Below are 26,434 nucleotides of genomic sequence, written 5' to 3' on the forward strand. Positions count from 1 at the left end.
TTTTTCAGCATGGCCCTTTTCACCGATGGCAAGCGAGACTTCCTTGTAGTGCTGATTTGCCTTTCCAGCTTGCTTGGTTGGCCAAAAAGGGCGTATGCGTTTTTTCCTGAATATATTCAGGAAAAAACGCATACGCCCTTTTTGGCCATAGGCATCATTGTCGACGTTTTGCCGCTTTTCATGTGCTTTAAAGGCGAGTCGAATCTACCTCCTGAAATCTGTTTCCTGCAATTCTGCCTTGCTTTCCAATCCTCTTCGTTGCGATCCCTCAATATATTTGTGGACAAGAGTTTTCATTTCTAACTCTGCAGGTTTGTGAATTGCAGTGCCCCTGAGCTCCATTTGTCAACTCGCTTTTTTGGGAGCTGGCCGCAAAAGCGCAGGATTGCTTCAGTCCCTATTCTGGTTCCGGGGGGGCAGGCTGAGCCTGTGGTTCATTCTTCTTCCTGATGGGAAAATAGAGTGACCTGTGCCTGTCCCAACACCTAGAGCTAGTCTCTCATTGGTTCCCCCTCTTCCCGTTCATCCTCAGGACAAATTGCAACCTGTACGAAACAGGAGGGTAACGGTGCTGATTCTCCAAGTAGGGAGATTGTTGGTAAAGCGGCTGGAATGGCGAACCTGAGCACAAGGAGAGGAGAAATGAGGTGCGTTTTACAAACCTTTCCCGATCACACGGTGTACCATCTTCTGGGTTTCCCAGGCATGTTTTCGATGTAGGAAGATGCCCTTGAACCTGGAGATTTGGGACCCATGGGATGGGTACCACGTAGTATTACTTTAAAGGGTCTGCGTTTGCTCGCCCAACCTCACCAATCCTCTCAGCCCCAAGAGTGTCCAGCCTTCTGTCTCATCCAGCTGTGTGTCTAGATATGGTCAATCCAGGTGGCATCAGAGCCCCTGAACGGATTTTGTAAGAATTTCTCTCTCTTTCACTGTCTTTGTTTTATGGGGGTTTTTTTGAGTAATTTATTTTTATAATGGGGTTTAGCTGCTTTTCACTGCTGTGTTTATGCCGCTTTACACCCTCTTGATTCACTTCCCGAGAGATATCAATACATAGGTTTTAAGATTCTAACTAGTCAGATATATTCTTGTGTGGTGAATAGGGGGTGTTGAGTCCAGTTCACTGAGCAGGGAGTAGGTCTTGTCTATTACATATTTGGCTTATGGAACGGTATCTGAGCTAATTTCAAACCCTTGTTTTATGCATCACCCCACCTGACCTTTCCCGTTAAGCAGCCATAGTGTGTTTTCTAAACGTGTGACTCTCTTCTGTTTTGTAATTCAGTTCAAGGGTAGCGATTTTGACATTCCCTCTATAAGTGATGTCTTAGGATAAGTGTCTTTTTCTGTGTGACTTATTTCACTTAGAGTCATCGTACCTAAATCCACTCATCATGCTGCTACTAGCCTTATGACATTGATTTCATGGCTGAGTGATATTCCATTGTGCATAAGTACCACAACTTCTTTATCCATTTTTCTCTTTCCTGGGCTATTTAAGGTGTAGTGAAGTGGAGGTTCTTGTAAACAGAGCAGCCCTACACTTTGGGGTGCCTGTGTCTTGTGGATTTTCAGTTTTCCCAATGTATACGCCCATGAGTGGAAGTGCCCTATGCTCTCTAAGCTGTGTTTATTACATGTTTCAGGACACACCGTACACTTCTCCAGAGTGGCTGTTGGCAATTTACATCCCGCCCATCAGCGTAGCAAGGCTCCCATGTCTCCATGGCCTGTCCTGCATTTCTGGTTTTTACACTGTTTTCAGCATGGCCCTTTTGCCCGATGGCAAGCGAGACTTCCTTGTAGTGCTGATTTGCCTTTCCGGCTTGCTTGATTGGCCAAAAAGGGCGTATGCGTTTTTTCCTGAATATATTCAGGAAAAAACGCATACGCCCTTTTTGGCCAAGGGCATCATGGTCGACGTTTTGCCGCTTTTCATGTGCTTTAAAGGCGAGTCGAATCTACCTCCTGAAATCTGTTTCCTGCAATTCTACCTTGCTTTCCAATCCTCTTCGTTGCCTTTCCTCAATGTATTTGTGGACGAGAGTTATCATTTCTAACTCTGCAGGTTTGTGAACTGCAGTGCCCCTGAGCTCCATTTGTCAACTCGCTTTTTTGGGAGCTGGCCGCAAAAGCGCAGGATTGGTTCAGGCCCTATTCTGGTTCCGGGGGGGCAGGCTGAGCCTGTGGTTCATTCTTCTTCCTGATGGGAAAATAGGGTGACCTGTGCCTGTCCCAACACCTAGAGCTAGTCTCTCATTGGTTCCCCCTCTTCCCGTTCATCCTCAGGACAAATTGCAACCTGTACGAAACAGGAGGGTAACGGTGCTGATTCTCCAAGTAGGGAGATTGTTGGTAAAGCGGCTGGAATGGCGAACCCGAGCACAAGGAGAGGAGAAATGAGGTGCGTTTTACAAACCTTTCCCGATCACACGGTGTACCATCTTCTGGGTTTCCCAGGCATGTTTTCGATGTAGGAAGATGCCCTTGAACCTGGAGATTTGGGACCCATGGGATGGGTACCACGCAGTATTACTTTAAAGGGTCTGCGTTTGCTCGCCCAACCTCACCAATCCTCTCAGCCCCAAGAGTGTCCAGCCTTCTGTCTCATCCAGCTGTGTGTCTAGATATGGTCAATCCAGGTGGCATCAGAGCCCCTGAACGGATTTTGTAAGAATTTCTCTCTCTTTCACTGTCTTTGTTTTATGGGGGTTTTTTTGAGTAATTTATTTTCATAATTGGGTTTAGCTGCTTTTCACTGCTGTGTTTATGCCGCTTTACACCCTCTTGATTCACTTCCCGAGAGATATCAATACATAGGTTTTAAGATTCTTACTAGTCAGGTATATTCTTGTGCGGTGAATAGGGGGTGTTGAGTCCAGTTCACTGAGCAGGGAGTAGGTCTTGTCTATTACATATTTGGCTTATGGAACGGTATCTGAGCTAATTTCAAACCCTTGTTTTATGCATCACCCCACCTGACCTTTCCCGTTATGCAGCCATAGTGTGTTTTCTAAACGTGTGACTCTGTTCTGTTATGTAATTCAGTTCAAGGGTAGCGATTTTGACATTCCCTCTATAAGTGATATCTTAGGATAAGTGTCTTTTTCTGTGTGACTTATTTCACTTAGAGTCATCGTACCTAAATCCACTCATCATGCTGCTACTAGCCTTATGACATTGATTTCATGGCTGAGTGATATGCCATTGTGCATAAGTACCACAACTTCTTTATCCATTTTTCTATTTCCTGGGATATTTAAGGTGTACCGCAGTGGAGGTTCTTCTAATCAGAGCAGCCCTACATTTTGGGGTGCCTGTGTCTTGTGAATTTTCAGTTTTCCCAATGTATACGCCCATGAGTGGAAGTGCCCTATGCTCTCTAAGCTGTGCTTATTACATGTTTCAGGACACACCGTATACTTCTCCAGAGTGGCTGTTGGCAATTTACATCCCGCCCATCAACGTAGCAAGGCTCCCATGTCTCCATGGCCTGTCCTGCATTTCTGGTTTTTACACTTTTTTCAGCATGGCCCTTTTGACCGATGGCAAGCGAGACTTCTTTGTAGTGCTGATTTGCCTTTCCAGCTTGCTTGGTTGGCCAAAAAGGGCGTATGCGTTTTTTCCTGAATATATTCAGGAAAAAACGCATACGCCCTTTTTGGCCAAGGGCATCATTGTCGACGTTTTGCCGCTTTTCATGTGCTTTAAAGGCGAGTCGAATCTACCTCCTGAAATCTGTGTCCTGTAATTCTGCTTACTTTCAAATCCTCTTCGTTGCCTTCCCTCAATATATTTGTGGACGAGAGTTATCATTTATAACTCTGCAGGTTTGTGAATTGCAGTGCCCCTGAGCTCCATTTGTCAAGTCGCTTTTTTGGGAGCTGGCCGCAAAAGCGCAGGATTGCTTCAGGCCCTACTCTGGTTCGGGGGGGGGGGGGGGACAGGCTGAGCCTGTGGTTCATTCTTCTTCCTGATGGGAGAATAGGGTGACCTGTGCCTGTCCCAACACCTAGAGCTAGTCTCTCATTGGTTCCCCCTCTTCCCGTTCATCCTCAGGACAAATAGCAACCTGTACGAAACAGGAGGTTAACGGTGCTGATTCTCCAAGTAGGGAGATTGTTAGTAAAGCGGCTGGAAAGGCGAACCCGAGCACAAGGAGAGGAGAAATGAGGTGCGTTTTAGAAACCTTTCCCCATCACACGGTGTACCATCTTCTGGGTTTCCCAGGCATGTTTTCGATGTAGGAAGATGCCCTTGAACCTGGAGATTTGGGACCCATGGGATGGGTACCACGCAGTATTACTTTAAAGGGTCTGCGTTTGCTCGCCCAACCTCACCAATCCTCTCAGCCCCAAGAGTGTCCAGCCTTCTGTCTCATCCAGCTGTGGGTCTAGATATGGTCAATCCAGGTGGCATCAGAGCCCCTGAACGGATTTTGTAAGAATTTCTCCCTCTTTCACTGTCTTTGTTTTATGGGGGTTTTTTTGAGAAATTTATTTTTATAATGGGGTTTAGCTGCTTTTCACTGCTGTGTTTATGCCGCTTTACACCATCTTGATTCACTTCCAAAGAGATATCAATACATAGGTCTTAAGATTATTACTAGTCAGATATATTCTTGTGCGGTGAATAGGGGGTGTTGAGTCCAGTTCACTGAGCAGGGAGTAGGTCTTGTCTATTACATATATGGCTTATGGAACGGTATCTGAGCTAATTTCAAACCCTTCTTTTATGCATCACCCCACCTGACCTTTCCCGATATGCAGCCATAGTGTGTTTTCTAAACGTGTGACTCTGTTCTGTTTTGTAATTCAGTTCAAGGGTAGCGATTTTGACATTGCCTCTATAAGTGATATCTTAGGATAAGTGTCATTTTCTGTGTGACTTATTTCACTTAGAGTCATCGTACCTAAATCCACTCATCATGCTGCTACTAGCCTTATGACATTGATTTCATGGCTGAGTGATATGCCATTGTGCATAAGTACCACAACTTCTTTATCCATTTTTCTCTTTCCTGGGCTATTTAAGATGTACCGAATTGGAGGTTCTTGTAAACAGAGCAGCCCTACACTTTGGGGTGCCTGTGTCTTGTGGATTTTCAGTTTTCCCAATGTATACGCCCATGAGTGGAAGTGCCCTATGCTCTCTAAGCTGTGTTTATTACATGTTTCAGGACACACCGTACACTTCTCCAGAGTGGCTGTTGGCAATTTACATCCCGCCCATCAGCGTAGCAAGGCTCCCTTGTCTCCATGGCCTGTCCTGCATTTCTGGTTTTTACACTTTATTCAGCATGGCCCTTCTGACCGATGGCAAGCGAGACTACTTTGTAGTGCTGATTTGCCTTTCCGGCTTGCTTGTTTGGCCAAAAAGGGCGTATGCCTTTTTTCCTGAATATATTCAGGAAAAAAGGCATACGCCCTTTTTGGCCAAGGGCATCATTGTCGACGTTTTGCCGTTTTCATGTGCTTTAAAGGCGAGTCGAATCTACCTCCTGAAATCTGTTTCCTGCAATTCTACCTTGCTTTCCAATCCTCTTCGTTGCCTTCCCTCAATATATTTGTGGACGAGAGTTATCATTTCTAACTCTGCAGGTTTGTGAATTGCAGTGCCCCTGAGCTCCATTTGTCAAGTCGCTTTTTTGGGAGCTGGCCGCAAAAGCGCAGGATTGCTTCAGGCCCTATTCTGATTCCAGGAGGGCAGGCTGAGCCTGTGGTTCATTCTTCTTCCTGATGGGAAACTAGAGTGACCTGTGCCTGTCCCAACACCTAGAGCTAGTCTCTCATTGGTTCCCCCTCTTCCCGTTCATCCTCAGGACAAATTGCAACCTGTACGAAACAGGAGGTTAACGGTGCTGATTCTCCAAGTAGGGAGATTGTTAGTAAAGCGGCTGGAATGGCGAACCCGGGCACAAGGAGAGGAGAAATGAGGTGCGTTTTAGAAACCTTTCCCGATCACACGGTGTACCATCTTCTGGGTTTCCCAGGCATGTTTTCGATGTAGGAAGATGCCCTTGGACCTGGAGATTTGGGACCCATGGGATGGGTACCACGCAGTATTACTTTAAAGGGTCTGCGTTTGCTCGCCCAACCTCACCAATCCTCTCAGCCCCAAGAGTGTCCAGCGTTATGTCTCATCCAGCTGTGGGTCTAGATATGGTCAATCCAGGTGGCATCAGAGCCCCTGAACGGATTTAGTAAGAATTTCTCTCTCTTTCACTGTCTTTGTTTTCTGGGGTTTTTTTTTTGAGTAATTTATTTTTATACTGGGGTTTAGCTGCTTTTCACTGCTGTGTTTATGCCGCTTTACACCCTCTTGATTCACTTCCCGAGAGATAGCAATACATAGGTTTTAAGATTCTTACTAGTCAGATATATTCTTGTACGGTGAATAGGCGGTGTTGAGTCCAGTTCACTGAGCAGGGAGTAGGTCTTGTCTATTACATATTTGGCTTATGGAAGGGTATCTGAGCTAATTTCCAACCCTTGTTTTATGCATCACCCCACCTGACCTTTCCCGTTATGCAGCCATAGTGTGTTTTCTAAACGTGTGACTCTGTTCTGTTTTGTAATTCAGTTCAAGGGTAGCGATTTTGACATTCCCTCTATAAGTGATATCTTAGGATAAGTGTCTTTTTCTGTGTGACTTATTTCACTTAGAGTCATCGTACCTAAATCCACTCATCACGCTGCTACTAGCCTTATGACATTGATTTCATGGCTGAGTGATATTCCATTGTGCATAAGTACCACAACTTCTTTATCCATTTTTCTATTTCCTGGGATATTTAAGGTGTACCGCAGTGGAGGTTCTTGTAATCAGAGCAGCCCTACATTTTGGGGTGCCTGTGTCTTGTGAATTTTCAGTTTTCCCAATGTATACGCCCATGAGTGGAAGTGCCCTATGCTCTCTAAGCTGTGCTTATTACATGTTTCAGGACACACCGTACACTTCTCCAGAGTGGCTGTTGGCAATTTACATCCCGCCCATCAGCGTAGCAAGGCTCCCATGTCTCCATGGCCTGTCCTGCATTTCTGGTTTTTACACTTTTTTCAGCATGGCCCTTTTGACCGATGGCAAGCGAGACTTCTTTGTAGTGCTGATTTGCCTTTCCGGCTTGCTTGGTTGGCCAAAAAGGGCGTATGCGTTTTTTCCTGAATATATTCAGGAAAAAACGCATACGCCCTTTTTGGCCAAGGGCCTCATTGTCGGCGTTTTGCCGCTTTTCATGTGCTCTAAAGGCGAGGCGAATCTACCTCCTGAAATCTGTTTCCTGCAATTCTGCCTTGCTTTCCAATCCTCTTCGTTGCCTTTCCTCAATGTATTTGTGGACGAGAGTTATCATTTCTAACTCTGCAGGTTTGTGAACTGCAGTGCCCCTGAGCTCCATTTGTCAACTCGCTTTTTTGGGAGCTGGCCGCAAAAGCGCAGGATTGGTTCAGGCCCTATTCTGGTTCCGGGGGGGCAGGCTGAGCCTGTGGTTCATTCTTCTTCCTGATGGGAAAATAGGGTGACCTGTGCCTGTCCCAACACCTAGAGCTAGTCTCTCATTGGTTCCCCCTCTTCCCGTTCATCCTCAGGACAAATTGCAACCTGTACGAAACAGGAGGGTAACGGTGCTGATTCTCCAAGTAGGGAGATTGTTGGTAAAGCGGCTGGAATGGCGAACCCGAGCACAAGGAGAGGAGAAATGAGGTGCGTTTTACAAACCTTTCCCGATCACACGGTGTACCATCTTCTGGGTTTCCCAGGCATGTTTTCGATGTAGGAAGATGCCCTTGAACCTGGAGATTTGGGACCCATGGGATGGGTACCACGCAGTATTACTTTAAAGGGTCTGCGTTTGCTCGCCCAACCTCACCAATCCTCTCAGCCCCAAGAGTGTCCAGCCTTCTGTCTCATCCAGCTGTGTGTCTAGATATGGTCAATCCAGGTGGCATCAGAGCCCCTGAACGGATTTTGTAAGAATTTCTCTCTCTTTCACTGTCTTTGTTTTATGGGGGTTTTTTTGAGTAATTTATTTTCATAATTGGGTTTAGCTGCTTTTCACTGCTGTGTTTATGCCGCTTTACACCCTCTTGATTCACTTCCCGAGAGATATCAATACATAGGTTTTAAGATTCTTACTAGTCAGGTATATTCTTGTGCGGTGAATAGGGGGTGTTGAGTCCAGTTCACTGAGCAGGGAGTAGGTCTTGTCTATTACATATTTGGCTTATGGAACGGTATCTGAGCTAATTTCAAACCCTTGTTTTATGCATCACCCCACCTGACCTTTCCCGTTATGCAGCCATAGTGTGTTTTCTAAACGTGTGACTCTGTTCTGTTATGTAATTCAGTTCAAGGGTAGCGATTTTGACATTCCCTCTATAAGTGATATCTTAGGATAAGTGTCTTTTTCTGTGTGACTTATTTCACTTAGAGTCATCGTACCTAAATCCACTCATCATGCTGCTACTAGCCTTATGACATTGATTTCATGGCTGAGTGATATGCCATTGTGCATAAGTACCACAACTTCTTTATCCATTTTTCTATTTCCTGGGATATTTAAGGTGTACCGCAGTGGAGGTTCTTCTAATCAGAGCAGCCCTACATTTTGGGGTGCCTGTGTCTTGTGAATTTTCAGTTTTCCCAATGTATACGCCCATGAGTGGAAGTGCCCTATGCTCTCTAAGCTGTGCTTATTACATGTTTCAGGACACACCGTATACTTCTCCAGAGTGGCTGTTGGCAATTTACATCCCGCCCATCAACGTAGCAAGGCTCCCATGTCTCCATGGCCTGTCCTGCATTTCTGGTTTTTACATTTTTTCAGCATGGCCCTTTTGACCGATGGCAAGCGAGACTTCTTTGTAGTGCTGATTTGCCTTTCCAGCTTGCTTGGTTGGCCAAAAAGGGCGTATGCGTTTTTTCCTGAATATATTCAGGAAAAAACGCATACGCCCTTTTTGGCCAAGGGCATCATTGTCGACGTTTTGCCGCTTTTCATGTGCTTTAAAGGCGAGTCGAATCTACCTCCTGAAATCTGTGTCCTGTAATTCTGCTTACTTTCAAATCCTCTTCGTTGCCTTCCCTCAATATATTTGTGGACGAGAGTTATCATTTATAACTCTGCAGGTTTGTGAATTGCAGTGCCCCTGAGCTCCATTTGTCAAGTCGCTTTTTTGGGAGCTGGCCGCAAAAGCGCAGGATTGCTTCAGGCCCTACTCTGGTTCGGGGGGGGGGGGGGACAGGCTGAGCCTGTGGTTCATTCTTCTTCCTGATGGGAGAATAGGGTGACCTGTGCCTGTCCCAACACCTAGAGCTAGTCTCTCATTGGTTCCCCCTCTTCCCGTTCATCCTCAGGACAAATAGCAACCTGTACGAAACAGGAGGTTAACGGTGCTGATTCTCCAAGTAGGGAGATTGTTAGTAAAGCGGCTGGAAAGGCGAACCCGAGCACAAGGAGAGGAGAAATGAGGTGCGTTTTAGAAACCTTTCCCCATCACACGGTGTACCATCTTCTGGGTTTCCCAGGCATGTTTTCGATGTAGGAAGATGCCCTTGAACCTGGAGATTTGGGACCCATGGGATGGGTACCACGCAGTATTACTTTAAAGGGTCTGCGTTTGCTCGCCCAACCTCACCAATCCTCTCAGCCCCAAGAGTGTCCAGCCTTCTGTCTCATCCAGCTGTGGGTCTAGATATGGTCAATCCAGGTGGCATCAGAGCCCCTGAACGGATTTTGTAAGAATTTCTCCCTCTTTCACTGTCTTTGTTTTATGGGGGTTTTTTTGAGAAATTTATTTTTATAATGGGGTTTAGCTGCTTTTCACTGCTGTGTTTATGCCGCTTTACACCATCTTGATTCACTTCCAAAGAGATATCAATACATAGGTCTTAAGATTATTACTAGTCAGATATATTCTTGTGCGGTGAATAGGGGGTGTTGAGTCCAGTTCACTGAGCAGGGAGTAGGTCTTGTCTATTACATATATGGCTTATGGAACGGTATCTGAGCTAATTTCAAACCCTTCTTTTATGCATCACCCCACCTGACCTTTCCCGATATGCAGCCATAGTGTGTTTTCTAAACGTGTGACTCTGTTCTGTTTTGTAATTCAGTTCAAGGGTAGCGATTTTGACATTGCCTCTATAAGTGATATCTTAGGATAAGTGTCATTTTCTGTGTGACTTATTTCACTTAGAGTCATCGTACCTAAATCCACTCATCATGCTGCTACTAGCCTTATGACATTGATTTCATGGCTGAGTGATATGCCATTGTGCATAAGTACCACAACTTCTTTATCCATTTTTCTCTTTCCTGGGCTATTTAAGATGTACCGAATTGGAGGTTCTTGTAAACAGAGCAGCCCTACACTTTGGGGTGCCTGTGTCTTGTGGATTTTCAGTTTTCCCAATGTATACGCCCATGAGTGGAAGTGCCCTATGCTCTCTAAGCTGTGTTTATTACATGTTTCAGGACACACCGTACACTTCTCCAGAGTGGCTGTTGGCAATTTACATCCCGCCCATCAGCGTAGCAAGGCTCCCTTGTCTCCATGGCCTGTCCTGCATTTCTGGTTTTTACACTTTTTTCAGCATGGCCCTCTGACCGATGGCAAGCGAGACTACTTTGTAGTGCTGATTTGCCTTTCCGGCTTGCTTGTTTGGCCAAAAAGGGCGTATGCCTTTTTTCCTGAATATATTCAGGAAAAAAGGCATACGCCCTTTTTGGCCAAGGGCATCATTGTCGACGTTTTGCCGTTTTCATGTGCTTTAAAGGCGAGTCGAATCTACCTCCTGAAATCTGTTTCCTGCAATTCTACCTTGCTTTCCAATCCTCTTCGTTGCCTTCCCTCAATATATTTGTGGACGAGAGTTATCATTTCTAACTCTGCAGGTTTGTGAATTGCAGTGCCCCTGAGCTCCATTTGTCAAGTCGCTTTTTTGGGAGCTGGCCGCAAAAGCGCAGGATTGCTTCAGGCCCTATTCTGATTCCAGGAGGGCAGGCTGAGCCTGTGGTTCATTCTTCTTCCTGATGGGAAACTAGAGTGACCTGTGCCTGTCCCAACACCTAGAGCTAGTCTCTCATTGGTTCCCCCTCTTCCCGTTCATCCTCAGGACAAATTGCAACCTGTACGAAACAGGAGGTTAACGGTGCTGATTCTCCAAGTAGGGAGATTGTTAGTAAAGCGGCTGGAATGGCGAACCCGGGCACAAGGAGAGGAGAAATGAGGTGCGTTTTAGAAACCTTTCCCGATCACACGGTGTACCATCTTCTGGGTTTCCCAGGCATGTTTTCGATGTAGGAAGATGCCCTTGGACCTGGAGATTTGGGACCCATGGGATGGGTACCACGCAGTATTACTTTAAAGGGTCTGCGTTTGCTCGCCCAACCTCACCAATCCTCTCAGCCCCAAGAGTGTCCAGCGTTATGTCTCATCCAGCTGTGGGTCTAGATATGGTCAATCCAGGTGGCATCAGAGCCCCTGAACGGATTTAGTAAGAATTTCTCTCTCTTTCACTGTCTTTGTTTTCTGGGGTTTTTTTTTTGAGTAATTTATTTTTATACTGGGGTTTAGCTGCTTTTCACTGCTGTGTTTATGCCGCTTTACACCCTCTTGATTCACTTCCCGAGAGATAGCAATACATAGGTTTTAAGATTCTTACTAGTCAGATATATTCTTGTACGGTGAATAGGCGGTGTTGAGTCCAGTTCACTGAGCAGGGAGTAGGTCTTGTCTATTACATATTTGGCTTATGGAAGGGTATCTGAGCTAATTTCCAACCCTTGTTTTATGCATCACCCCACCTGACCTTTCCCGTTATGCAGCCATAGTGTGTTTTCTAAACGTGTGACTCTGTTCTGTTTTGTAATTCAGTTCAAGGGTAGCGATTTTGACATTCCCTCTATAAGTGATATCTTAGGATAAGTGTCTTTTTCTGTGTGACTTATTTCACTTAGAGTCATCGTACCTAAATCCACTCATCACGCTGCTACTAGCCTTATGACATTGATTTCATGGCTGAGTGATATTCCATTGTGCATAAGTACCACAACTTCTTTATCCATTTTTCTATTTCCTGGGATATTTAAGGTGTACCGCAGTGGAGGTTCTTGTAATCAGAGCAGCCCTACATTTTGGGGTGCCTGTGTCTTGTGAATTTTCAGTTTTCCCAATGTATACGCCCATGAGTGGAAGTGCCCTATGCTCTCTAAGCTGTGCTTATTACATGTTTCAGGACACACCGTACACTTCTCCAGAGTGGCTGTTGGCAATTTACATCCCGCCCATCAGCGTAGCAAGGCTCCCATGTCTCCATGGCCTGTCCTGCATTTCTGGTTTTTACACTTTTTTCAGCATGGCCCTTTTGACCGATGGCAAGCGAGACTTCTTTGTAGTGCTGATTTGCCTTTCCGGCTTGCTTGGTTGGCCAAAAAGGGCGTATGCGTTTTTTCCTGAATATATTCAGGAAAAAACGCATACGCCCTTTTTGGCCAAGGGCCTCATTGTCGGCGTTTTGCCGCTTTTCATGTGCTCTAAAGGCGAGGCGAATCTACCTCCTGAAATCTGTTTCCTGCAATTCTGCCTTGCTTTCCAATCCTCTTCGTTGCCTTCCCTCAATATATTTGTGGACGAGAGTTATCATTTCTAACTCTGCAGGTTTGTGAATTGCAGTGCCCCTGAGCTCCATTTGTCAAGTCGCTTTTTTGGGAGCTGGCCGCAAAAGTGCAGGATTGCTTCAGGCCCTATTCTGGTTCCGGGGGGGCAGGCTGAGCCTGTGGTTCATTCTTCTTCCTGATGGGAAAATAGAGTGACCTGTGCCTGTCCCAACACCTAGAGCTAGTCTCTCATTGGTTCCCCCTCTTCCTGTTCATCCTCAGGACAAATTGCAACCTGTACGAAACAGGAGGTTAACGGTGCTGATTCTCCAAGTAAGGAGATTGTTAGTAAAGCGGCTGGAATGGCGAACCCGAGCACAAGGAGAGGAGAAATGAGGTGCGTTTTAGAAACCTTTCCCGATCACACGGTGTACAATCTTCTGGGTTTCCCAGGTATGTTTTAGATGTAGGAAGATGCCCTTGAACCTGGAGATTTGGGACCCATGGGATGGGTACCACGCAGTATTACTTTAAAGGGTCTGAGTTTGCTCGCCCAACCTCACCAATCCTCTCAGCCCCAAGAGTGTCCAGCCTTATGTCTCATCCAGCTGTGGGTCTAGATATGGTCAATCCAGGTGGCATCAGAGCCCCTGAACGGATTTTGTAAGAATTTCTCTCTCTTTCACTCTCTTTGTTTTATGGGGTTTATTTTGAGTAATTTATTTTTATAGTGGGGTTTAGCTGCTTTTCACTGCTGTGTTTATGCCACTTTACACCCTCTTGATTCACTTCCAGAGAGATATCAATACATAGGTTTTAAGATTATTACTAGTCAGATATATTCTTGTGCGGTGAATAGGGGGTGTTGAGTCCATTTCACTGAGCAGGGAGTAGGTCTTGTCTATTACATATTTGGCTTATGGAACGGTATCTGAGCTAATTTCAAACCCTTGTTTTATGCATCACTCCACATCACGTTTCCCGTTAAGCAGCCATAGTGTGTTTTCTACACGTGTGACTCTGTTCTGTTTTGTGATTCAGTTCAAGTGTAGCGATTTTGACATTCCCTCTATAAGGGATATCTTAGGATAAGTGTCTTTTTCTGTGTGACTTATTTCACTTAGAGTCATCGTACCTAAATCCACTCATCATGCTGCTACTAGCCTTATGACATTGATTTCATGGCTGAGTGATATTCCATTGTGCATAAGTACCACAACTTCTTTATCCATTTTTCTCTTTCCTGGGCTATTTAAGGTGTACCGAAGTGGAGGTTCTTGTAAACAGAGCAGCCCTACTCTTTGGGGTGCCTGTGGCTTGTGGATTTTCAGTTTTCCCAATGTATACGCCCATGAGTGGAAGTGCCCTATGCTCTCTAAGCTGTGTTTATTACATGTTTCAGGACACACCGTACACTTCTCCAGAGTGGCTGTTGGCAATTTACATCCCGCCCATCAGCGTACCAAGGCTCCCATGTCTCCATGGCCTGCCCTGCATTTCTGGTTTTTACACTTTTTTCAGCATGGCCCTTTTCACCGATGGCAAGCGAGACTTCCTTGTAGTGCTGATTTGCCTTTCCAGCTTGCTTGGTTGGCCAAAAAGGGCGTATGCGTTTTTTCCTGAATATATTCAGGAAAAAACGCATACGCCCTTTTTGGCCATAGGCATCATTGTCGACGTTTTGCCGCTTTTCATGTGCTTTAAAGGCGAGTCGAATCTACCTCCTGAAATCTGTTTCCTGCAATTCTGCCTTGCTTTCCAATCCTCTTCGTTGCGATCCCTCAATATATTTGTGGACAAGAGTTTTCATTTCTAACTCTGCAGGTTTGTGAATTGCAGTGCCCCTGAGCTCCATTTGTCAACTCGCTTTTTTGGGAGCTGGCCGCAAAAGCGCAGGATTGCTTCAGTCCCTATTCTGGTTCCGGGGGGGCAGGCTGAGCCTGTGGTTCATTCTTCTTCCTGATGGGAAAATAGAGTGACCTGTGCCTGTCCCAACACCTAGAGCTAGTCTCTCATTGGTTCCCCCTCTTCCCGTTCACCCTCAGGACAAATTGCAACCTGTACGAAACAGGAGGGTAACGGTGCTGATTCTCCAAGTAGGGAGATTGTTGGTAAAGCGGCTGGAATGGCGAACCCGAGCACAAGGAGAGGAGAAATGAGGTGCGTTTTACAAACCTTTCCCGATCACACGGTGTACCATCTTCTGGGTTTCCCAGGCATGTTTTCGATGTAGGAAGATGCCCTTGAACCTGGAGATTTGGGACCCATGGGATGGGTACCACGTAGTATTACTTTAAAGGGTCTGCGTTTGCTCGCCCAACCTCACCAATCCTCTCAGCCCCAAGAGTGTCCAGCCTTCTGTCTCATCCAGCTGTGTGTCTAGATATGGTCAATCCAGGTGGCATCAGAGCCCCTGAACGGATTTTGTAAGAATTTCTCTCTCTTTCACTGTCTTTGTTTTATAGGGGTTTTTTTTGAGTAATTTATTTTTATAATGGGGTTTAGCTGCTTTTCACTGCTGTGTTTATGCCGCTTTACACCCTCTTGATTCACTTCCCGAGAGATATCAATACATAGGTTTTAAGATTCTTACTAGTCAGATATATTCTTGTGTGGTGAATAGGGGGTGTTGAGTCCAGTTCACTGAGCAGGGAGTAAGTCTTGTCTATTGCATATTTGGCTTATGGAACGGTATCTGAGCTAATTTCAAACCCTTGTTTTATGCATCACCCCACCTGACCTTTCCCGTTAAGCAGCCATAGTGTGTTTTCTAAACGTGTGACTCTCTTCTGTTTTGTAATTCAGTTCAAGGGTAGCGATTTTGACATTCCCTCTATAAGTGATGTCTTAGGATAAGTGTCTTTTTCTGTGTGACTTATTTCACTTAGAGTCATCGTACCTAAATCTACTCATCATGCTGCTACTAGCCTTATGACATTGATTTCATGGCTGAGTGATATTCCATTGTGCATAAGTACCACAACTTCTTTATCCATTTTTCTCTTTCCTGGGCTATTTAAGGTGTAGTGAAGTGGAGGTTCTTGTAAACAGAGCAGCCCTACACTTTGGGGTGCCTGTGTCTTGTGGATTTTCAGTTTTCCCAATGTATACGCCCATGAGTGGAAGTGCCCTATGCTCTCTAAGCTGTGTTTATTACATGTTTCAGGACACACCGTACACTTCTCCAGAGTGGCTGTTGGCAATTTACATCCCGCCCATCAGCGTAGCAAGGCTCCCATGTCTCCATGGCCTGTCCTGCATTTCTGGTTTTTACACTGTTTTCAGCATGGCCCTTTTGCCCGATGGCAAGCGAGACTTCCTTGTAGTGCTGATTTGCCTTTCCGGTTTTCTTGGTTGGCCAAAAAGGGCGTATGCGTTTTTTCCTGAATATATTCAGGAAAAAACGCATACGCCCTTTTTGGCCAATGGCATCATGGTCGACGTTTTGCCGCTTTTCATGTGCTTTAAAGGCGAGTCGAATCTACCTCCTGAAATCTGTTTCCTGCAATTCTGCCTTGCTTTCCAATCCTCTTCGTTGCCTTCCCTCAATATATTTGTGGACGAGAGTTATCATTTCTAACTCTGCAGGTTTGTGAATTGCAGTGCCCCTGAGCTCCATTTGTCAAGTCGCTTTTTTGGGAGCTGGCCGCAAAAGCGCAGGATTGGTTCAGGCCCTATTCTGGTTCCGGGGGGGCAGGCTGAGCCTGTGGTTCATTCTTCTTCCTGATGGGAAAATAGAGTGACCTGTGAATGTCCCAACACCTAGAGCTAGTCTCTCATTGGTTCCCCCTCTTCCCGTTCATCCTCAGGACAAATTGCAACCTGTACGAAACAGGAGGGTAACGGTGCTGATTCTCCAAGTAGGGAGATTGTTGGTAAAGCGGCTGGAATGGCGAACCCCAGCACAAGGAGAGGAGAAATGAGGTGCGTTTTACAAACCTTTCCCGATCACACGGTGTACCATCTTCTGGGTTTCCCAGGCATGTTTTCGATGTAGGAAGATGCCCTTGAACCTGGAGATTTGGGACCCATGGGATGGGTACCACGCAGTATTACTTTAAAGGGTCTGCGTTTGCTCGCCCAACCTCACCAATCCTCTCAGCCCCAAGAGTGTCCAGCCTTCTGTCTCTTCCAGCTGTGTGTCTAGATATGGTCAATCCAGGTGGCATCAGAGCCCCTGAACGGATTTTGTAAGAATTTCTCTCTCTTTCACTGTCTTTGTTTTATGGGGTTTTTTTGAGTAATTTATTTTTATACTGGGGTTTAGCTGCTTTTCACTGCTGTGTTTATGCCGCTTTACACCCTCTTGATTCACTTCCCGAGAGATATCAATACATAGGTTTTAAGATTCTTACTAGTCAGATATATTCTTGTGTGGTGAATAGGGGGTGTTGAGTCCAGTTCACTGAGCAGGGAGTAAGTCTTGTCTATTGCATATTTGGCTTATGGAACGGTATCTGAGCTAATTTCAAACCCTTGTTTTATGCATCACCCCACCTGACCTTTCCCGTTAAGCAGCCATAGTGTGTTTTCTAAACGTGTGACTCTGTTCTGTTTTGTAATTCATTTCAAGGGTAGCGATTTTGACGTTCCCTCTATAAGGGATATCTTAGGATAAGTGTCTTTTTCTGTGTGACTTATTTCACTTAGAGTCATCGTACCTAAATCCACTCATCATGCTGCTACTAGCCTTTTGACATTGATTTCATGGCTGAGTGATATGCCATTGTGCATAAGTACCACAACTTCTTTATCCATTTTTCTCTTTCCTGGGCGATTTAAGGTGTACCGAAGTGGAGGTTCTTGTAAACAGAGCAGCCCTACACTTTGGGGTGCCTGTGTCTTGTGGATTTTCAGTTTTCCCAATGTATACGCCCATGAGTGGAAGTGCCCTATGCTCTCTAAGCTGTGTTTATTACATGTTTCAGGACACACCGTACACTTCTCCAGAGTGGCTGTTGGCAATTTACATCCCGCCCATCAGCGTAGCAAGGCTCCCATGTCTCCATGGCCTGTCCTGCATTTCTGGTTTTTACACTGTTTTCAGCATGGCCCTTTTGCCCGATGGCAAGCGAGACTTCCTTGTAGTGCTGATTTGCCTTTCCGGCTTGCTTGATTGGCCAAAAAGGGCGTATGCGTTTTTTCCTGAATATATTCAGGAAAAAACGCATACGCCCTTTTTGGCCAAGGGCATCATGGTCGACGTTTTGCCGCTTTTCATGTGCTTTAAAGGCGAGTCGAATCTACCTCCTGAAATCTGTTTCCTGCAATTCTACCTTGCTTTCCAATCCTCTTCGTTGCCTTTCCTCAATGTATTTGTGGACGAGAGTTATCATTTCTAACTCTGCAGGTTTGTGAATTGCAGTGCCCCTGAGCTCCATTTGTCAACTCGCTTTTTTGGGAGCTGGCCGCAAAAGCGCAGGATTGGTTCAGGCCCTATTCTGGTTCCGGGGGGGCAGGCTGAGCCTGTGGTTCATTCTTCTTCCTGATGGGAAAATAGGGTGACCTGTGCCTGTCCCAACACCTAGAGCTAGTCTCTCATTGGTTCCCCCTCTTCCCGTTCATCCTCAGGACAAATTGCAACCTGTACGAAACAGGAGGGTAACGGTGCTGATTCTCCAAGTAGGGAGATTGTTGGTAAAGCGGCTGGAATGGCGAACCCGAGCACAAGGAGAGGAGAAATGAGGTGCGTTTTACAAACCTTTCCCGATCACACGGTGTACCATCTTCTGGGTTTCCCAGGCATGTTTTCGATGTAGGAAGATGCCCTTGAACCTGGAGATTTGGGACCCATGGGATGGGTACCACGCAGTATTACTTTAAAGGGTCTGCGTTTGCTCGCCCAACCTCACCAATCCTCTCAGCCCCAAGAGTGTCCAGCCTTCTGTCTCATCCAGCTGTGTGTCTAGATATGGTCAATCCAGGTGGCATCAGAGCCCCTGAACGGATTTTGTAAGAATTTCTCTCTCTTTCACTGTCTTTGTTTTATGGGGGTTTTTTTGAGTAATTTATTTTTATACTGGGGTTTAGCTGCTTTTCACTGCTGTGTTTATGCCGCTTTACACCCTCTTGATTCACTTCCCGAGAGATATCAATACATAGGTTTTAAGATTCTTACTAGTCAGGTATATTCTTGTGCGGTGAATAGGGGGTGTTGAGTCCAGTTCACTGAGCAGGGAGTAGGTCTTGTCTATTACATATTTGGCTTATGGAACGGTATCTGAGCTAATTTCAAACCCTTGTTTTATGCATCACCCCACCTGACCTTTCCCGTTATGCAGCCATAGTGTGTTTTCTAAACGTGTGACTCTGTTCTGTTATGTAATTCAGTTCAAGGGTAGCGATTTTGACATTCCCTCTATAAGTGATATCTTAGGATAAGTGTCTTTTTCTGTGTGACTTATTTCACTTAGAGTCATCGTACCTAAATCCACTCATCATGCTGCTACTAGCCTTATGACATTGATTTCATGGCTGAGTGATATGCCATTGTGCATAAGTACCACAACTTCTTTATCCATTTTTCTATTTCCTGGGATATTTAAGGTGTACCGCAGTGGAGGTTCTTCTAATCAGAGCAGCCCTACATTTTGGGGTGCCTGTGTCTTGTGAATTTTCAGTTTTCCCAATGTATACGCCCATGAGTGGAAGTGCCCTATGCTCTCTAAGCTGTGCTTATTACATGTTTCAGGACACACCGTATACTTCTCCAGAGTGGCTGTTGGCAATTTACATCCCGCCCATCAACGTAGCAAGGCTCCCATGTCTCCATGACCTGTCCTGCATTTCTGGTTTTTACACTTTTTTCAGCATGCCCCTTTTGACCGATGGCAAGCGAGACTTCTTTGTAGTGCTGATTTGCCTTTCCAGCTTGCTTGGTTGGCCAAAAAGGGCGTATGCGTTTTTTCCTGAATATATTCAGGAAAAAACGCATACGCCCTTTTTGGCCAAGGGCATCATTGTCGACGTTTTGCCGCTTTTCATGTGCTTTAAAGGCGAGTCGAATCTACCTCCTGAAATCTGTGTCCTGTAATTCTGCTTACTTTCAAATCCTCTTCGTTGCCTTCCCTCAATATATTTGTGGACGAGAGTTATCATTTATAACTCTGCAGGTTTGTGAATTGCAGTGCCCCTGAGCTCCATTTGTCAACTCGCTTTTTTGGGAGCTGGCCGCAAAAGCGCAGGATTGCTTCAGGCCCTACTCTGGTTCGGGGGGGGGGGACAGGCTGAGCCTGTGGTTCATTCTTCTTCCTGATGGGAGAATAGAGTGACCTGTGCCTGTCCCAACACCTAGAGCTAGTCTCTCATTGGTTCCCCCTCTTCCCGTTCATCCTCAGGACAAATAGCAACCTGTACGAAACAGGAGGTTAACGGTGCTGATTCTCCAAGTAGGGAGATTGTTAGTAAAGCTGCTGGAAAGGCGAACCCGAGCACAAGGAGAGGAGAAATGAGGTGCGTTTTAGAAACCTTTCCCGATCACACGGTGTACCATCTTCTGGGTTTCCCAGGCATGTTTTCGATGTAGGAAGATGCCCTTGAACCTGGAGATTTGGGACCCATGGGATGGGTACCACGCAGTATTACTTTAAAGGGTCTGCGTTTGCTCGCCCAACCTCACCAATCCTCTCAGCCCCAAGAGTGTCCAGCCTTCTGTCTCATCCAGCTGTGGGTCTAGATATGGTCAATCCAGGTGGCATCAGAGCCCCTGAACGGATTTTGTAAGAATTTCTCTCTCTTTCACTGTCTTTGTTTTATGGGGGTTTTTTTGAGAAATTTATTTTTATAATGGGGTTTAGCTGCTTTTCACTGCTGTGTTTATGCCGCTTTACACCATCTTGATTCACTTCCAAAGAGATATCAATACATAGGTCTTAAGATTATTACTAGTCAGATATATTCTTGTGCGGTGAATAGGGGGTGTTGAGTCCAGTTCACTGAGCAGGAAGTAGGTCTTGTCTATTACATATATGGCTTATGGAACGGTATCTGAGCTAATTTCAAACCCTTCTTTTATGCATCACCCCACCTGACCTTTCCCGATATGCAGCCATAGTGTGTTTTCTAAACGTGTGACTCTGTTCTGTTTTGTAATTCAGTTCAAGGGTAGCGATTTTGACATTCCCTCTATAAGTGATATCTTAGGATAAGTGTCATTTTCTGTGTGACTTATTTCACTTAGAGTCATCGTACCTAAATCCACTCATCATGCTGCTACTAGCCTTATGACATTGATTTCATGGCTGAGTGATATGCCATTGTGCATAAGTACCACAACTTCTTTATCCATTTTTCTCTTTCCTGGGCTATTTAAGATGTACCGAATTGGAGGTTCTTGTAAACAGAGCAGCCCTACACTTTGGGGTGCCTGTGTCTTGTGGATTTTCAGTTTTCCCAATGTATACGCCCATGAGTGGAAGTGCCCTATGCTCTCTAAGCTGTGTTTATTACATGTTTCAGGACACACCGTACACTTCTCCAGAGTGGCTGTTGGCAATTTACATCCCGCCCATCAGCGTAGCAAGGCTCCCTTGTCTCCATGGCCTGTCCTGCATTTCTGGTTTTTACACTTTTTTCAGCATGGCCCTTCTGACCGATGGCAAGCGAGACTACTTTGTAGTGCTGATTTGCCTTTCCGGCTTGCTTGTTTGGCCAAAAAGGGCGTATGCCTTTTTTCCTGAATATATTCAGGAAAAAAGGCATACGCCCTTTTTGGCCAAGGGCATCATTGTCGACGTTTTGCCGTTTTCATGTGCTTTAAAGGCGAGTCGAATCTACCTCCTGAAATCTGTTTCCTGCAATTCTACCTTGCTTTCCAATCCTCTTCGTTGCCTTCCCTCAATATATTTGTGGACGAGAGTTATCATTTCTAACTCTGCAGGTTTGTGAATTGCAGTGCCCCTGAGCTCCATTTGTCAAGTCGCTTTTTTGGGAGCTGGCCGCAAAAGCGCAGGATTGCTTCAGGCCCTATTCTGATTCCAGGAGGGCAGGCTGAGCCTGTGGTTCATTCTTCTTCCTGATGGGAAACTAGAGTGACCTGTGCCTGTCCCAACACCTAGAGCTAGTCTCTCATTGGTTCCCCCTCTTCCCGTTCATCCTCAGGACAAATTGCAACCTGTACGAAACAGGAGGTTAACGGTGCTGATTCTCCAAGTAGGGAGATTGTTAGTAAAGCGGCTGGAATGGCGAACCCGGGCACAAGGAGAGGAGAAATGAGGTGCGTTTTAGAAACCTTTCCCGATCACACGGTGTACCATCTTCTGGGTTTCCCAGGCATGTTTTCGATGTAGGAAGATGCCCTTGGACCTGGAGATTTGGGACCCATGGGATGGGTACCACGCAGTATTACTTTAAAGGGTCTGCGTTTGCTCGCCCAACCTCACCAATCCTCTCAGCCCCAAGAGTGTCCAGCGTTATGTCTCATCCAGCTGTGGGTCTAGATATGGTCAATCCAGGTGGCATCAGAGCCCCTGAACGGATTTAGTAAGAATTTCTCTCTCTTTCACTGTCTTTGTTTTCTGGGGTTTTTTTTTTGAGTAATTTATTTTTATACTGGGGTTTAGCTGCTTTTCACTGCTGTGTTTATGCCGCTTTACACCCTCTTGATTCACTTCCCGAGAGATAGCAATACATAGGTTTTAAGATTCTTACTAGTCAGATATATTCTTGTACGGTGAATAGGCGGTGTTGAGTCCAGTTCACTGAGCAGGGAGTAGGTCTTGTCTATTACATATTTGGCTTATGGAAGGGTATCTGAGCTAATTTCCAACCCTTGTTTTATGCATCACCCCACCTGACCTTTCCCGTTATGCAGCCATAGTGTGTTTTCTAAACGTGTGACTCTGTTCTGTTTTGTAATTCAGTTCAAGGGTAGCGATTTTGACATTCCCTCTATAAGTGATATCTTAGGATAAGTGTCTTTTTCTGTGTGACTTATTTCACTTAGAGTCATCGTACCTAAATCCACTCATCACGCTGCTACTAGCCTTATGACATTGATTTCATGGCTGAGTGATATTCCATTGTGCATAAGTACCACAACTTCTTTATCCATTTTTCTATTTCCTGGGATATTTAAGGTGTACCGCAGTGTAGGTTCTTGTAATCAGAGCAGCCCTACATTTTGGGGTGCCTGTGTCTTGTGAATTTTCAGTTTTCCCAATGTATACGCCCATGAGTGGAAGTGCCCTATGCTTTCTAAGCTGTGCTTATTACATGTTTCAGGACACACCGTACACTTCTCCAGAGTGGCTGTTGGCAATTTACATCCCACCCATCAGCGTAGCAAGGCTCCCATGTCTCCATGGCCTGTCCTGCATTTCTGGTTTTTACACTTTTTTCAGCATGGCCCTTTTGAACGATGGCAAGCGAGACTTCTTTGTAGTGCTGATTTGCCTTTCCGGCTTGCTTGTTTGGCCAAAAAGGGCGTATGCGTTTTTTCCTGAATATATTCAGGAAAAAACGCATACGCCCTTTTTGGCCAAGGGCATCATTGTCGACGTTTTGCCGCTTTTCATGTGCTTTAAAGGCGAGTCGAATCTACCTCCTGAAATCTGTGTTCTGTAATTCTGCTTACTTTCAAATCCTCTTCGTTGCCTTCCCTCAATATATTTGTGGACGAGAGTTATCATTTCTAACTCTGCAGGTTTGTGAATTGCAGTGCCCCTGAGCTCCATTTGTCAACTTGCTTTTTTGGGAGCTGGCCGCAAACCGCAGGATTGCTTCAGGCCCTATTCTGGTTCCGGGGGGTGTGGGGGGACAGGCTGAGCCTGTGGTTCATTCTTCTTCCTGATGGGAGAATAGAGTGACCTGTGCCTGTCCCAACACCTAGAGCTAGTCTCTCATTGGTTCCCCCTCTTCCCGTTCATCCTCAGGACAAATTGCAACCTGTACGAAACAGGAGGGTAACGGTGCTGATTCTCCAAGTAGGGAGATTGTTAGTAAAGCGGCTGGAATGGCGAACCCGAGCACAAGGAGAGGAGAAATGAGGTGCGTTTTACAAACCTTTCCCGATCACACGGTGTACCATCTTCTGGGTTTCCCAGGCATGTTTTCGATGTAGGAAGATGCCCTTGAACCTGGAGATTTGGGACCCATGGGATGGGTACCACGCAGTATTACTTTAAAGGGTCTGCGTTTGCTCGCCCAACCTCACCAATCCTCTCAGCCCCAAGAGTGTCCAGCCTTCTGTCTCATCCAGCTGTGGGTCTAGATATGGTCAATCCAGGTGGCATCAGAGCCCCTGAACGGATTTTGTAAGAATTTCTCTCTCTTTCACTGTCTTTGTTTTCTGGGGTTTTTTTTGAGTAATTTATTTTTATAATGGGGTTTAGCTGTTTTCACTGCTGTGTTTATGCCGCTTTACACCATCTTGATTCACTTCCAAAGAGATATCAATACATAGGTCTTAAGATTATTACTAGTCAGATATATTCTTGTGCGGTGAATAGGGGGTGTTGAGTCCAGTTCACTGAGCAGGGAGTAGGTCTTGTCTATTACATATATGGCTTATGGAACGGTATCTGAGCTAATTTCAAACCCTTCTTTTATGCATCACCCCACCTGACCTTTCCCGATATGCAGCCATAGTGTGTTTTCTAAACGTGTGACTCTGTTCTGTTTTGTAATTCAGTTCAAGGGTAGCGATTTTGACATTCCCTCTATAAGTGATATCTTAGGATAAGTGTCATTTTCTGTGTGACTTATTTCACTTAGAATCATCGTACCTAAATCCACTCATCATGCTGCTACTAGCCTTATGACACTGATTTCATGGCTGAGTGATATGCCATTGTGCATAAGTACCACAACTTCTTTATCCATTTTTCTCTTTCCTGGGCTATTTAAGCTGTACCGAAGTGGAGGTTCTCGTAAACAGAGCAGCCCTACACTTTGGGGTGCCTGTGTCTTGTGGATTTTCAGTTTTCCCAATGTATACGCCCATGAGTGGAAGTGCCCTATGCTCTCTAAGCTGTGTTTATTACATGTTTCAGGACACACCGTACACTTCTCCAGAGTGGCTGTTGGCAATTTACATCCCGCCCATCAGCGTAGCAAGGCTCCCATGTCTCCATGGCCTGTCCTGCATTTCTGGTTTTTACACTGTTTTCAGCATGGCCCTTTTGCCCGATGGCAAGCGAGACTTCCTTGTAGTGCTGATTTGCCTTTCCGGCTTGCTTGATTGGCCAAAAAGGGCGTATGCGTTTTTTCCTGAATATATTCAGGAAAAAACGCATACGCCCTTTTTGGCCAAGGGCATCATGGTCGACGTTTTGCCGCTTTTCATGTGCTTTAAAGGCGAGTCGAATCTACCTCCTGAAATCTGTTTCCTGCAATTCTACCTTGCTTTCCAATCCTCTTCGTTGCCTTTCCTCAATGTATTTGTGGACGAGAGTTATCATTTCTAACTCTGCAGGTTTGTGAATTGCAGTGCCCCTGAGCTCCATTTGTCAACTCGCTTTTTTGGGAGCTGGCCGCAAAAGCGCAGGATTGGTTCAGGCCCTATTCTGGTTCCGGGGGGGCAGGCTGAGCCTGTGGTTCATTCTTCTTCCTGATGGGAAAATAGGGTGACCTGTGCCTGTCCCAACACCTAGAGCTAGTCTCTCATTGGTTCCCCCTCTTCCCGTTCATCCTCAGGACAAATTGCAACCTGTACGAAACAGGAGGGTAACGGTGCTGATTCTCCAAGTAGGGAGATTGTTGGTAAAGCGGCTGGAATGGCGAACCCGAGCACAAGGAGAGGAGAAATGAGGTGCGTTTTACAAACCTTTCCCGATCACACGGTGTACCATCTTCTGGGTTTCCCAGGCATGTTTTCGATGTAGGAAGATGCCCTTGAACCTGGAGATTTGGGACCCATGGGATGGGTACCACGCAGTATTACTTTAAAGGGTCTGCGTTTGCTCGCCCAACCTCACCAATCCTCTCAGCCCCAAGAGTGTCCAGCCTTCTGTCTCATCCAGCTGTGTGTCTAGATATGGTCAATCCAGGTGGCATCAGAGCCCCTGAACGGATTTTGTAAGAATTTCTCTCTCTTTCACTGTCTTTGTTTTATGGGGGTTTTTTGAGTAATTTATTTTTATACTGGGGTTTAGCTGCTTTTCACTGCTGTGTTTATGCCGCTTTACACCCTCTTGATTCACTTCCCGAGAGATATCAATACATAGGTTTTAAGATTCTTACTAGTCAGGTATATTCTTGTGCGGTGAATAGGGGGTGTTGAGTCCAGTTCACTGAGCAGGGAGTAGGTCTTGTCTATTACATATTTGGCTTATGGAACGGTATCTGAGCTAATTTCAAACCCTTGTTTTATGCATCACCCCACCTGACCTTTCCCGTTATGCAGCCATAGTGTGTTTTCTAAACGTGTGACTCTGTTCTGTTATGTAATTCAGTTCAAGGGTAGCGATTTTGACATTCCCTCTATAAGTGATATCTTAGGATAAGTGTCTTTTTCTGTGTGACTTATTTCACTTAGAGTCATCGTACCTAAATCCACTCATCATGCTGCTACTAGCCTTATGACATTGATTTCATGGCTGAGTGATATGCCATTGTGCATAAGTACCACAACTTCTTTATCCATTTTTCTATTTCCTGGGATATTTAAGGTGTACCGCAGTGGAGGTTCTTCTAATCAGAGCAGCCCTACATTTTGGGGTGCCTGTGTCTTGTGAATTTTCAGTTTTCCCAATGTATACGCCCATGAGTGGAAGTGCCCTATGCTCTCTAAGCTGTGCTTATTACATGTTTCAGGACACACCGTATACTTCTCCAGAGTGGCTGTTGGCAATTTACATCCCGCCCATCAACGTAGCAAGGCTCCCATGTCTC

This window comes from Eubalaena glacialis, chromosome 2, assembly GCF_028564815.1.
Source record: "Eubalaena glacialis isolate mEubGla1 chromosome 2, mEubGla1.1.hap2.+ XY, whole genome shotgun sequence".
Lineage (NCBI taxonomy): Eukaryota > Metazoa > Chordata > Mammalia > Artiodactyla > Balaenidae > Eubalaena > Eubalaena glacialis.